The 14,555-nt window shown below is 43.7% G+C and overlaps 1 protein-coding gene across 1 annotated transcript in view; it reads right to left on the bottom strand.

Annotated features, from left to right (window-relative positions):
- Window positions 1–14,555, bottom strand: part of KIAA0930 (KIAA0930 ortholog) — a 615,380-nt gene that overhangs the window by 263,342 nt on the left and 337,483 nt on the right. The window lies entirely within an intron of this gene.

Here is a 14,555-nt window from a genome sequence, read left to right on the forward strand (position 1 = left end):
ACCACTCTGCACTCACCACTCTGCACTCACCACTCTGCACTCACCACTCTGCACTCTGCACTCACCACTCTGCACTCACCACTCTGCACTCTGCACTCACCACTCTGCACTCACCACTCTGCACTCTGCACTCTGCACTCTGCACTCACCACTCTGCACTCACCACTCTGCACTCTGCACTCACCACTCTGCACTCACCACTCTGCACTCACCACTCTGCACTCTGCACTCACCACTCACCACTCTGCACTCACCACTCTGCACTCACCACTCACCACTCTGCACTCACCACTCTGCACTCTGCACTCACCACTCTGCACTCACCACTCTGCACTCACCACTCTGCACTCACCACTCTGCACTCACCACTCTGCACTCACCACTCTGCACTCACCACTCTGCACTCACCACTCACCACTCTGCACTCTGCACTCACCACTCACCACTCTGCACTCACCACTCTGCACTCACCACTCTGCACTCACCACTCTGCACTCACCACTCTGCACTCACCACTCTGCACTCACCACTCTGCACTCTGCACTCACCACTCTGCACTCACCACTCTGCACTCACCACTCTGCACTCACCACTCTGCACTCACCACTCACCACTCTGCACTCTGCACTCACCACTCTGCACTCACCACTCTGCACTCACCACTCTGCACTCACCACTCTGCACTCACCACTCTGCACTCACCACTCTGCACTCACCACTCTGCACTCACCACTCACCACTCTGCACTCTGCACTCACCACTCTGCACTCACCACTCTGCACTCACCACTCTGCACTCACCACTCTGCACTCACCACTCTGCACTCACCACTCTGCACTCACCACTCTGCACTCACCACTCACCACTCACCACTCTGCACTCACCACTCTGCACTCACCACTCTGCACTCTGCACTCACCACTCACCACTCTGCACTCACCACTCTGCACTCACCACTCTGCACTCACCACTCACCACTCTGCACTCACCACTCTGCACTCACCACTCTGCACTCACCACTCACCACTCTGCACTCTGCACTCACCACTCTGCACTCACCACTCTGCACTCACCACTCACCACCACCAAGCATTGACAAACCCAATACCTTATGTAGACGAGACCTATTGGCTTTTCCAATGCTTGTTTTTAACTCTGTGGTCGCGTCCTTCTGAATATGTTAAAATATAAACGTTCACATTCTATCGCACGTTGGCTTGAGGGCTGTTGGAATTCACTGTATGCTTTAATCCAAAATGTTGATGCGGGTTCAACGAGAGAGAGACAGAATTTGGCAGTACGGCAAGCGATTTTCTTGCATGAGTTCAATCAATGGGTGATGTAAACAAAGCGTCTTTCATCATTGAACTCGCGGCCGCCCCGGAAGTCAGGCACGGTCGCCTGTGACGGGGGCGGGGCCACGTTCACACCGGAAGAGGAGGCAGGCGGAGTCGTAGCGTCTCGCGGCCCGGGGCTCCTGTGAGCGGTGTAGAGCCCCGGGGCCGCGCCAGCAGGAGGTTGGGCGCCGCGTGCTGAGGTAAGGTAAGTTCTGGAGCGCGATTGGTGCACTTGTGTGTGTGTATGCTCGTGTGTGTGTGTGTGTATGTATGTGCGCGACGGTGACGGCGGGGGAGGGGGGTCTGGAGCGCGATTGGTGCACTTGTGTGTGTGTATGGTCGTGTGTGTGTGTGTATGTATGTGCGTGACGGCGGGGGAGGGGGAGGGGGGGCCTCGGTGCACTTGTGTGTGTGCACGCGCGTGAGTATGAGTCAGGGGTGGTGTCTCTGTATGTATGTATGTGCGTGCGTGCATGCATGGGCGCGTGTGTGTGTGTATGCGCATGCGTGTGTGGTGCTTGCGCTTCCCAGGAGACAGCGCCTGGCCACAGCGCGCGTTCCAGTTACAAATCGCCTGGAAGGATGCGCGTGACCAGGACTGTCTCCTGGGACTGCTACTCGCTGACATAAGATCTCGGCGGAGACGCGCTTACGCGCGTCTTTTAGCCGAGACCTAAAAAGAGTTGACCACTGGAAATTCATCCGTTGTTAGTGGTTAATAGAGGATGAAAAAGAAGCTGGCAGGACTGCATCTTCCACAAAAGGGACTACATCTTCCACAATATTATGCAAAATTGCTAAAGGCAACATTTCTGAAGGTGCATATCTGTGAGGAGTTTTGTGTTGCTTTGTTTGAGTGCTACCATGTTCTGTTTATGTATTCTATCATCGTTTGGGGCCAAAATCTTGATTATTCTTATTTCTCTCCTGTGTTGAGTTGCACAAGATACTTTTCAAGGATCTGCAGCAGCCCATTAATACAAGCCACTCTCAGATGAAACGAGTCCCTCACAGATGCACTTAACAGAACGGAATAGAATGCAGGACCCTAATATATTCCTTGGCCATACACTAGACAGGAGTTGAATGAGCTCAAGCACGAAAGGTTATCTAGTGTTAGATGGAAAAGAGAAATGTCCTAAAAAATTGACTTTTCAGGAGTCTAAGAAAAGAATTCACTAACTATTTCAGCGTTCAAGAGGCTGAGCCCTGGGTATTGCGACCCAAGAGTGCCATATGTTCTTGCAGTTTGAGTGAAATATTTCAGTTTAACTGCTGAAAATATAGACTCTTCGGTATAAGGCTAGACTCTGCATTTTTTTTGTTTACATGGTAAATATTTTGAAGTGACTGGGAAGCCATGTCACTTCAACCAATGCTAGAGTTCACAGAAAGTGCATTGTAAGAAGTAACAATTTGATGTTGACTATGCATGAAATCGCACTATATGAACAGAGGGCAATATCTATTTTGTGGAACAATCCTCACCTGCTACTTTATTCTGATATTTGCAATAAAAAGAAGGGATGCAGAAAGTATCCAGGTAAAGTGTTTTGCTTTTGCTAGAAATATCTCATCATAATGCTAGAATAAGCCCTATCGCACATCCAAGCATTCCAGAATAGTTGTCAGGATATATTGATAAGTCAGAAACAATATTGTTTCACCATGCATAGGAATACCCACTAATAATTCGAACAGATCAAGCAATATTTTGGCAGCTTATATATAAATCTTTCCATTCCTAAAAGTCATCTGTAAGAAATTTGTTAGGCTTTTGAAGAGAACGTTTATAATTGCTGCATAGAGGCTGCACCTAGGTGAGATCAACCATATAATTGAATATATGATTGTGCTGATGGTAACTTTAAAGGGTGCCATGCACTGAAGGTCAGCAATTTCCTTCTCTGGAATATGGAGAGACAGTAATAACAACTTATCTTCACTGGTTTTATTTTCAGACATGGATCCATATTTCCGTAGTACTGGGAGTAAAAGTGGCAATGATCTCCCTGGGCACGGTAAAGAAAGCCTCATGGCATCTACAAATAAAGATGTTGTTTTCTTTGATGCCAAAGGCAATATCTCGGATGGCATTAACCACATATACTCACATGGCCAGGTGTTTTATCATACGACAAACATCAAGGGAGACATGGAACATCCTGTCTGGTGCTGCGGTACAAATGAAGCAACTGGGAAAACACTCCAACTGCTAACACCTTAAATTTTGCTCTGGGAGCTTGCCAAGATAATAATAATAAATATCTGCCCCAGACCAAATCTATTCAGCACTTCCTCCATTAAGGAGCAGCTCACCCTCTTGAAAGCTGTTTCAGTGACAAGCCCTAACAATGCCACATTTAATCTACCTGCGTCTACTTTTCCCAGCAAGGTAAGCTAGTCCTCAGACAATGTCAAATGTCTACCATCCCAGAACCAATCCCACCTGGTGTGAAAGGATCTAAGAGGGCTGTAGCACCGTCATACTGTTTGCATGTTAAAATTCGTATATAAACTTTTATGTCCAGGTTTAATAGGTTTATAGGCCAAACACTTCGATCTTTCTACGGTTTAGGGATGTCTATTTTATTTGCATCTTTAGTAGACAAGGACTATCTAGGAATCTCTACAAATGAGTGGAAACTCTTTTCAATATCAATGACCGCTTATTGAAAAAAGTTGTATAGAATTCTTCACTGAAGCCATCAGGATTTGGAATCTTGTTGGTTGTAATCTTTTATTGGTCTTAAGGATTTTATTCTCATCCATCTGGGCTCTAAGTTCTGCTGACTGTGCTAACGTCAACTACAGGAAATGACCTTTGCTTGCATTCACTTAAGTAACGACTATTCATCAATATAAGTTTGCATGGAAGGCGAAGAACATGAATGCCTTTTCACTTGCCCTTTTCATAGGTCAAATATTTTGTTCCTTTTAGTTTAGCCCCGAGTTTACTCGCCAAAAGTCTCCAACTATACACTTTTCACTTAAGAACCAGCAGTTCCCTTTTAGATTTGGCAATAAGGAGTACCTTTTACTTTTATTGACATCTTATTGTGTTTGCCATCTTCAAATCCATTCATGATCTACAGTCATTATCCTTTATCTCAGTGAGCTTTAAATCTGTCTCCAACCAAGTCTGCAGTAGAGCCTGTTCCCTTTTAGCAGGCACTGTGACTGCAATCATTCACCCCCTTGATCAATGCTTCCAAGGCAGAGGGGTATTAAGCTTATTACACTCCATATAGCTATACATTTAGAGACATCTGTGGTTAGGGTAGCCACCAGAAAGAGTGCCACTGAAGATAAATAATATTGTTCTGATGGATACTTGTAACTGCAGCTTCTCAACTTGTGAACAGCTCACCAAAGCAGTACCCCACAAGGAGGAGGGTCTGTGGAAAGGCTCAGATCAAGAAGTCCTGCAGAACCAAACAGGTGAAATGCCCATCTCGTCAGACCTGACTGTCAAGGCAATAGTGCTTCGTCAATTGTGCCCATCAGATATTTAGGACAGGCACTGTCAACCGGACAGATGTCTAGGACAGGCACTCTGCATACTAACATGTAGTAGCAGCTTTGACTTCAGTGGAATGGACTCTTAATCCTTCAGGTGGTGTAGCATAGATTTGCATGCAGAGGATTATCCACTTACAGATGGTTCTTTTCTGCACTTCCATTCTCTTTTTGCACCAGCGAAACCCGCAGAGCGTTGATTTATCCATCTTGCGGCCCCCGGTATGATCAATGTAGAAACTGAGGACTCTTAATTTCCAAAGATGGAGTCTTTCCTCCTCTTTCTAGGAATGAGTTAGAGCAAAAAATTAAAGAGGGGCGATAGCCCTCCCTGCATGGAAAGGTGTTATTACTTTCAGTTCTCAGCACCAGTTTCTCTGGATAAAATGTGGTTTAAGGAGGCTGAACTCATAGTGCCTGCAGCTCACTCATGCAACGAACTGCCATTATTGCGGCTACAAAGACTGTTTTCAGGCTTAAGAGACAAAGTGGAAAACTGTGAATTGGCTCAAATAGGGTACACATTAGAAATATGAGAACCAAATGTATGTGCCATTGTGGCATCAAAAAGGGCTTTGGTGGAAACCCGAGGTGTAAATCTTTAAGAAATATAATCACAACAGGTAGTTTAAGCAAAGAAGTCGGATTCAACACCTTCAAACAACAACACTGTAGACAGCTTGGCTTATAGTGGATCAATCTGATGGAGGCCGCAACAAGCCACAAATTAGTCATGGCTGGCACGGGGAAGTGGTAAGATGGGGAGGGGGGCACAGACAGAGCTGCTATCAGCCGGAACCTTCTCTATAGGGCCTAAACTTTTTGTTGCAAAACAAACTTGCATTGCTCCATCAGCTTCGCTGATAGGGATGGAAGGGACGGTAGTGTAAAAATAAAAGTGAGGGTATAGCCCCGCTTGACAAGTTAAAGGCTCCATGTATCCAGAGGGATGTCCTGCAATCTTTAGAGGAAATGTTTGATCATTCCTCCTACAGCAGGCTTCTCCAACGAGTAGCTTGTGAGCTACTTGTAGCTCTGCAGCTACCTATAAGGAGCTCTCCTTTGTGCAGCCGAGTGAACTAAATGAGAAGCTTTTGCTTGGTTGAGAAGCTTTTACTTGGTTGAATTAATGTATGTATACTGAAAAGGAAAAGTTTGTATTCGAGATGAAAATGTGTGTGTATTCAGAACTAGTAAAGTTGATATTTGGAGGAAAATGGTTGAATTTCCAATATACATTTAAAATGTATTCTTGATGTATAAAAATCAAAACGGTGTTCGGAGCACTAATTCATAATATTATTAGCTTAGGGGCATATTTATAAGGGCATTGAGTCATGCTTGTACCTCATATAGCGGTAGATGCACAACAAAGCTCCAAGTCATATTTATGAAACCACGCAAAGCCGCTTTGAATGGCTTCACAAATATGGAGTGATGTAACACAGCGCAAATTGCTGTGTTGCCTTCCTCTGTGGAAAGGAGGAAGTCCATCAGCATTGCGGTGGGTGTTCCGACGTAACTCCCAAAGGTTTGGAAATGCTTTAAAATCCAGGGCAGGTGTAACGAGGAGAATTGTTTGATTTTTCCTTGTTTTTTCCTCTTTCTATACGTCATAGAAAGAGAAAAACACCTCTTTGGATTGCTTTTGTGCAGTAAGGTGCCCCTTTCGGCACATAAACAATCCTGCCAACAAGACAGGCACTCTTGCACCATGGTGCAAGGATGCCTACGTTGGTGCTAAATTCTAGAAACGGCACCAGCACAAGGGGAAAGGAGAAGAACGCACCGTATTAGATACATATGGTGTATTCCTGCCCTTTCCCTGTATGCTGCGCTGCCCTGCACACCATTCCCATAAATATGCCACTTGGTGCTAGTGAAATTGCAGCTACGACTGAGATGTATTACTCAAGAAGAGGCAGTCCACATTGACAATGCATTTATTTTACATTACTGCTGACAACCATGCCTAATGCACTGAAGTGCTCACTGCTGGTAATCTTGCATACGGTGGGCACTAATGTACCTTTGTCTTATGTGGTTACTATTACATTTATAATAACATTAGTAGGTCAGGAGGAATTTCATTGACCATAAGTATCTCTTACAACAAAAAAGGTTGGAGACCACTGATCTGGATAATGCAGAAATTCTCTGCCCCTTCCCTTGCACTTGTTTTTATAGCTGAAAAACAATTTTAATATGAACAGTTTAGCGCCTGCAATAAAAGAGCTGATCTACATTTCTTTAAAATATAGGATTTTGGAAACTTCATAATATACAGATTTTATAAGTGTAAATAACATTTGTGGCATCTTTCCACGTCAATTGTTCTAGAAAACAAACTTTGATCTTAGTTTGATATTCATTTTAAAACGGTAAATCACAAATTTGGGCTATGCCTACAACTAACCCATCTTCTCAAAAAAGTCAATACCTCGCACCTGCGATCTTTCATAAACCTTCATGGTTTCTTTACAAACAAGTAACATTTTCTAAATATGGATTTAAATGTGGACTAAGGGTAGAGCCATTAGTGCTAATATTAGTGAGTCAGCGATTTCACATATGGAAAAGTCTTATTTCTTTTTAGATTATCACGAGGTCACTGGAATCACTTTGAGAACACAACTACTGCTGATCTTCGACATTATGGGAAATATATGTACAAACAGTGCTTACCACAAAATAAAGACTTGTAAATTGTCTCTGAAAAGGCACTGAGGGATGAGTTAATCAGTATCTTCCCTATAGGTTTTTGGATAAAAAGGCTTAAAAAGTTATAAATAAAGACACAACATATCTGTGGGAGTTATGTGAGCCACAGTGGTTGTGATCACTTGAATTTATTCTAATGTCAGGAACCTTAAGAGAGTGGATCTTAAGTTCCCATTCCATTTCTACTAGGTGCCAATAGAGCTCTGCTTCTTGCAGTCCAAAACGAACCTTTGCCAATTCTCTTGAGACCAATATCAATCACTTGTTTTAACAGGGGGGTTAAAGTAGCATTCTGAGGGCAACTATCTGGGCAGCACTGGAATCATTGCTTATATCCCGGTTGCACCATTTCAAAGATGTGCTAATCAGAAGGAATCTTTATATTTTGTTGGAGAGAGATACCAGTACCCACTGTCGGAGCAGTGTCCCTGAATGGCGGCTGGACTGAGACAGGCACGGCTTTTGGGATCACAATATCCCTTTCCAATAGCCGTTTTCATGGTGGATAAATGAATGCTATCTAAAAAGCACATCTATGAAAAGCATAGTCTGTACCTGAGAAAGAATGTATGGCATACTAAAAAGCCAAATTATCTGAAAATTTAAAAAAGGATTCCCAATAAAACATGAGTTGCAGCAACATATTGCACTCTATTTGGTATTTATATAGTGCAGTTGTAGCTTTCAATTGGGAGAGGAAGCAAAATCATTATGGGAAGAGGATGTGGCCTGATGGCTAGAGCGATCGACCTCGAATCGCCCCGTGCCTAACAAAAATGAATGTGTCTGTTACGCAATTGCTGCTCATGAAAGTGCACTGATACCTTTGGGTCAAGTTTGCCTATATAAAAATCCAAAAAATCAAGAGATCATGAGGCAGGTGTCGAGTCGGGTAGCGAAGAGATACACTAGGTTTACATGATAAGACTTTTGTTCAAATAAAGTATAAAATGCACTGGTTTATTTTAACTGCCTGCAGACATCAGGAAGAAAACGGACTTTAAAAAATCAGTTCTGGAAAATAACTACTATGGGTGCTAGAGACTTATTAACAATGCAGCATACATATCGTTTTAGCATCTAACTATGAATCCTGAATGTAAAAGTCCAATCAATATTTATCCTCACATTCTGTTGCGTTCAATTTACTTAATTGCTTGCATGTGTAATTCTGTGATATGACATTTTTTTTATAAAATGTGAAAGATGCCTCAAACACATAGTAAATGGAGCTCCCTCAGCAACATCTGTAGCGATACTAGGCAGATTCCTTTTAATTCTTAGACAGTGGTTTTCTTCCAGGCCTGAAGCGGGAGCATGGGGTAACTGGAGAGGAGCTTGTTACACACTCCTTAAAACAGAGGATTTCAATAAGAATGAAAACGGATTCTCAACTAATATGATTGCTCAATTGGCTTTTTCACTCCAGGCACTTGGGAAAGAATCCCCACCAGTAATCATAAAGTTGTAGCAAAACAACACCTTCTTCATCTTGTCGTAAGAGCAGATACTCCCTTACTGGTTTGTAAAAGGAAAATGTTAATAACTTAATGATACATTAAAGAGCCAAATGGTACAAAAAATGATCGGTCTCCACTACTGACTGACAGAAAAGCTATATACTTACGGGTGGTGATCTAAAGGCATCTCCCTGCTATCTTCAGAAACTTGCCTCACCCGCAGGTACTAGGGAGCTGGTGTGTGTTAGATTTACTGGGTAACACATGTATGTAAGTAATTTAACCAATTAGGGAAAACAGAACTGGAGAATTTCCTTTTACCTTTATAGGTGTGTCAGATTTATTCATGCACAAACGTCCTTCCTTCTTGCCCCCCCTTTTCAAACACTCACAATTAACATATAATATTGAAGAATCCCAATCTTTTAGTTTACACATTCTGTTCTCCTGGTTTTCTGGATCTTCCAAAACACAGCCCTAGAAAAGGCTGTCTAGACCTCCAGGTACTAAGGACTTTGTCAATACGAGACAGAAGGCCAATTGCGAATGCAACCACCCCGCAACACACTGAGTAGTATTTGAGTGAGACAAATGTCATGTAATCAATTCTATAAAATATTATAGGGATGATTAATGGATCCCAAACTCTCGTTCATGATAGAAAGCCACACTCAAGAACACTAGGAAACAGTAGATATATCTTAATGATTTATTTTAAAATCAAAATCCAATCTGTGTGCACACAATATGAATTGTTACTATGATAAAAACAAACAAAATAGTAGCTGCAACATTTACTAGGAGGATGAACAACTAAAAATATTGTAACACTTTGGTTAATGAATTAAGTTGATTTATGTCTATATTTTCAATCCCAACCTCACCTTAGCTAACTAAACTTAACAGAGCACCAAAGAAAGGGACTAATTTGAGTTTCAAAGATGGGTCACTTTCTCAGACCGATTTTGAACTATGAGGCTAATGTTAAATGTAATCATTTTGGCTCTATTCTTGTCTGCTTTGGCAGGCAGGATGATAAACACCTCTAGTTAGTGTTGAGCAAAAGTAGGTGAAAAGATTCTGCATGGCCTGTCTCAGTTTTCTGGAAGGAAGTTCCTCGATCACCCATCCCATTCTGTTCTAAGCTTACATACCATTATCTGGTCACTGTTGAATTTTTCAAAATCAACCATTACCAGGAAAATCCCTGATGCCATTTTACTTATTTTCATTTTATGGAACCATGTCCTCAATATAATAATAATCAAGAAATGAAGGTACAATTTCCATGAAAACGTGTTCATAACTCAAAAAAAATTATTCAGAACAGTGTTTAACTCAGATTAAGTACATCTACAACAATCAAGTAGACTTGATTATCGCATTGCAATGAATAAAAGTATTAACAGATGGCATTCTATAGTTGTCACTTATATTTAAATAATCAAGGTATATAACTCAAGAAGGGGATACCTAGAAAGGAAACACATGATAATTATAACTTGAATATTCAAAAACCATCACAGGAAAGCAGTCCGTCAACTGTAATATCTATCCACTAAGCATAATTTCAATTAGCATACCATCCATTTTCCCAGTGACTAAATAATGGGTCTAGATCCCACAAAAGGTGTAGTGTTGCAGTACAATTATTTCCATCAGTCACACCTCAGTATTCAATCATTTACCTAATACTATTTGAACTGTGCTTAGATATTTGATTGATTTGATTTGATTTTATGTTTTCTTAAGCGCGCAGCTACCCTGGGGCATCCCGGCGCTGAAAAAGACTACGGAACTGAGGGAAGGAAGGGTCAGGAGGTGAACTCAGGGGAACAGTAAAGTTTTTAGGCGTTTCCTAAACCTGAGGTAGTTGTGTTCTTGCCTCAGGGAAAGGGGGAGGGCGTTCCACAATCTAGGAGCATTATAGGAGAACAGGCGACCGCCTGATCTGGCTTTCCTGATTCTGGGGACATTGGCTAGGGAAAGAGAGTTGGACCTCAGATGGCGACTCGACTGTTGTTGAGTCACCAGTGTCCTGAGTATGGGAGGGCCCTCATTGTGCAGAATTCTGTGGGTGATGCACAGGGTCTTAAAATCGACCCTCTCCTTCACTGGCAGCCAGTGCAGACTTCTGAGAGCTGGTTTAGCTGAGTTCCTCGTTGAAGTTCCTGTGAGGATTCTCGCCGCTGCGTTCTGAGCGCATTGAAGTCTATGGGTCACCGATGCTGGGGCTCCCAGATACAGGACGTTTCCGTAGTCCAGCCTGGAGTTTACGAGCCCCTGCAGCAAGAGTTTCCTGGACTGGAGTGGCAGTAGATGTAAGATCTTCCGAGCCATCTTTATCAGGCCGAAGCAAGTTCCCGCCGTTTTTCTCGCCTGAGTTTTGAAGCTTAGATCCTGATCAAGCCAAATCCCTAAGCTCTTGACTTCGGACTTGGTTCATGCAAATCCTAAATATTCCATATGAATCAGGAAATTGTGTTTCTTGGGGTGTAACTTTGGAAGGGAAAGAGGTCCCAGCTATACTGGTCATTGAGAAGAATGGATCAGTCATCATACAAGATACAGAACGTCTATGATAACTAGGTGATAAGTCTTGAACTTGCCAATTGCATGCAGTATTTTGATATCCAATTAAACATTTCCTAGCAAAAAAATCAAAAAGAAAAATATTTATGTATTTGACATTAAAGAGGACGCTATTGTTTACTCTTGTGTTGCACTTGTTCCTGAGCAAATTATTGTACTTATCGCAGGGCCACTGGAAATATGTGGCACAGGAGGATCGAATTATACAGCAGGGTTGACTAGAATATGCAGAAAAAAGGCAAATTAAGCAACATAATGTGGCACATTTTGTGATAGTGTTACTTTATAATTTTTACACATTTTAGCACTCTCTGGGCAAAGGTATCACATCATTTGCACCAGTTTCACATCTACATACAGTGATATACAATGGAAAGGTAACTAGTCAACCTTCGCATAGGGCCTTCTATTGTGTTGCAACATGTGTAGCTGTGACTTTAGTATCCTTTGATCCACTTGAGCTAGAAGAACAAGTTTCTTACCTTCGGTAAAGCCTTATATAGTAGAGACTATCTAGCCATAGAATCCTTACCTTAGAATAATCCTTAGGTGTCAGACTGTATCCGGAAGTTTTTGTGAGCACCATTCGGCTCGGAGTGGTGTCGGCGTGTCCATGCCAGAAGTGATGTGCGCAGATGTCCAGGACCGGACCTCTGCATGCTAACGCAGTGGTAGCAGCTTTTGCTCTGGTGGAAAGAGCAAGCAAGCCTTCTGGGAGTTGCATCTTGGCCAATCCATAGCAGATCCTAATGCAGAGAACAATCCATCGGAAATGGTTCGTTTCTGCATGGTCTTCACCTTCTTTCCTCCGACATACCCCACAAAGAGTTTATTGTCCACCCGTAATTGTTAAATGTGGTCAAAGTAGAACAACAGTGATCTTTATTGGTCCAGCCAGTCCAGAAGGATGCTTGAGACTGAAGGACCAGTTTGTCTGGTTAAAAAGAAATGTACGAGGCTGAGATGACACTGCTTGCTGTTAACTGACCATCTGGGCAGATGCAATTGCCACCAGTAAGGCTGTCTTGATGGTGGGGAGCCAAAGAGGGCAGTTATGAAGCAGCTCAAAGGGAGAACATTAGAAAAGTAAGAACCAAATAGAGGCCTCATTGAGGCCTAATGAAGTGAGGTGGAGGATACAAGTGCTGAAGATCTTTAAGGAGCCTATTTGCAACAGGGCACTTGAAAAGAGTGGGCGGAACTGGCAGTAGCAGAAAACCTGAGATAGCAGGCAAATAACCCTTCAAATTGCCGAATGCAGAGTTCTTCAGGGCCAGGGTAGGAATAAACGGAAAAACTTGGGAAAGGAGTACAGACAAAGGGTCAACTGGTTTGTCTGTACATCATGCCACAAACTTGCTCCAGTGGCCAGCATATACCCCCTTACAGACTTCGGGTGGAAGGTCAAAAGCTGTCAACTGTCACCGCACAATCTTCACACATGAAGGCAGAGGGCTGACAGGTTGCGGTGGAGAACCCTCCCCTGCTGCTGCGACAGACTAGCAGCCTGACTGGGGAACCGACGGACGGAGAGTCTGGTATGCCTACCAGACTCTCCATACCAGACACTTCGAGCTCTATCCAGAGCCACAAGGGTGACTTGGGCAAAGGCATTCCTGATCTTCATGAGAGCTCTGGGCAGTAGTGATACAGGCAGAAAGGTTTACAGGAGGCCAGAGCTCCACTCAGGATGAAAACCGTCTCTGAGCGAGAGCCGCTCTGGAAACTCCAGCGTGCAGAACTACTGATATTGCGCTTTCAAGGCGGTGGCGAACAGATCTAATCAGGGATCTCCCTACTGCTGAAATAGGCCTTGCACCACTGCTGGCTGGAGATGTCACTTGTGATCCGCTAGGCATCCTCAGCTGAGTTTGTCAGCTTTGATGTTCAGAAAGCCAGGTGTTGAATCACGCAGATCCCAGGTCCTCTTGACAAAGGGATCATGACCCCATCCTGCCCAGTTTGTTGCAGTACCACATAGCGTTTGTGTTGTCTGTGAACACCTGCACTAGCCTTTCCTTGATGGAGAGTAGAAAGGCTTTCAATGTCAACCAGATTGCTTGGAGCTCCAACACGTTGATGTGGAGTCTGGAATCCTCCAGAGACCAGACTCCTCTGATTACCACCTCTCCCAGATGGCCGCACCAGCCCAGGAGTGACATGTCTGTCACTACTGTCAGATGTGATTGGGGAAAGGAGAGGGGTCTGCGATTTGACCCATTTGCAGTTCATCACCCACCACTGTAGATCATTTGGGGTGCCCTCTGAGATCTAGATCATGTAAGAGAGATTCACCTAATTCTGCGCTCACTGGAACTTCAGGTCACACTGCAGAGCCCACAAATGCTAGCATGCATGCATCACAAACAGGAAGCAGGAGGCAATGATGCCCAACAGCCTCAGAGTCAGTCGCACTAAAATCCAGGTTAGAGGCTGAAACGTCGGTATAATACCCTGAATATCTAGGACTCGCTACTCATGAGGATAAGCAAAAAACTGCAGTGTCCGGAACAGCTCAGATGAAAGGCAGCATATGTAGAGAGGGCTCAGTTGAGATTTCGGCACACTGATAGTGAACCCCAGCGAGTGTATGAGGTTTGCAATAGTCTAGAGGTGGGAGAAGACAACCTGAGGCAAGCCTGCCTTCAACAGCCAATCGTCGAGATAGGGAAAGACTGGAACCTCTGATCTTTGCATGCGAGTTGTGATTACCGCCATCACATTGGTGAACACCCGAGGAGCACTGGTAAGACCAATCGTGAGCACAGCAAACTAAAAGTGCTCATGGCCCACTGTGAACCGCAGGTAAGGTCTGTGGGTAGGTAGGGGGGGAATGTGGAAGAATGAGTCTTGCAAGCCCAACACTACCATCCAGTCTCCCAGGTCCAGGGCAGACAAGACTTGAGCGAGCATGAGCATTTTGAAT

This window comes from Lissotriton vulgaris, chromosome 1_2, assembly GCF_964263255.1.
Source record: "Lissotriton vulgaris chromosome 1_2, aLisVul1.2, whole genome shotgun sequence".
In the NCBI taxonomy this organism is placed as follows: domain Eukaryota; kingdom Metazoa; phylum Chordata; class Amphibia; order Caudata; family Salamandridae; genus Lissotriton; species Lissotriton vulgaris.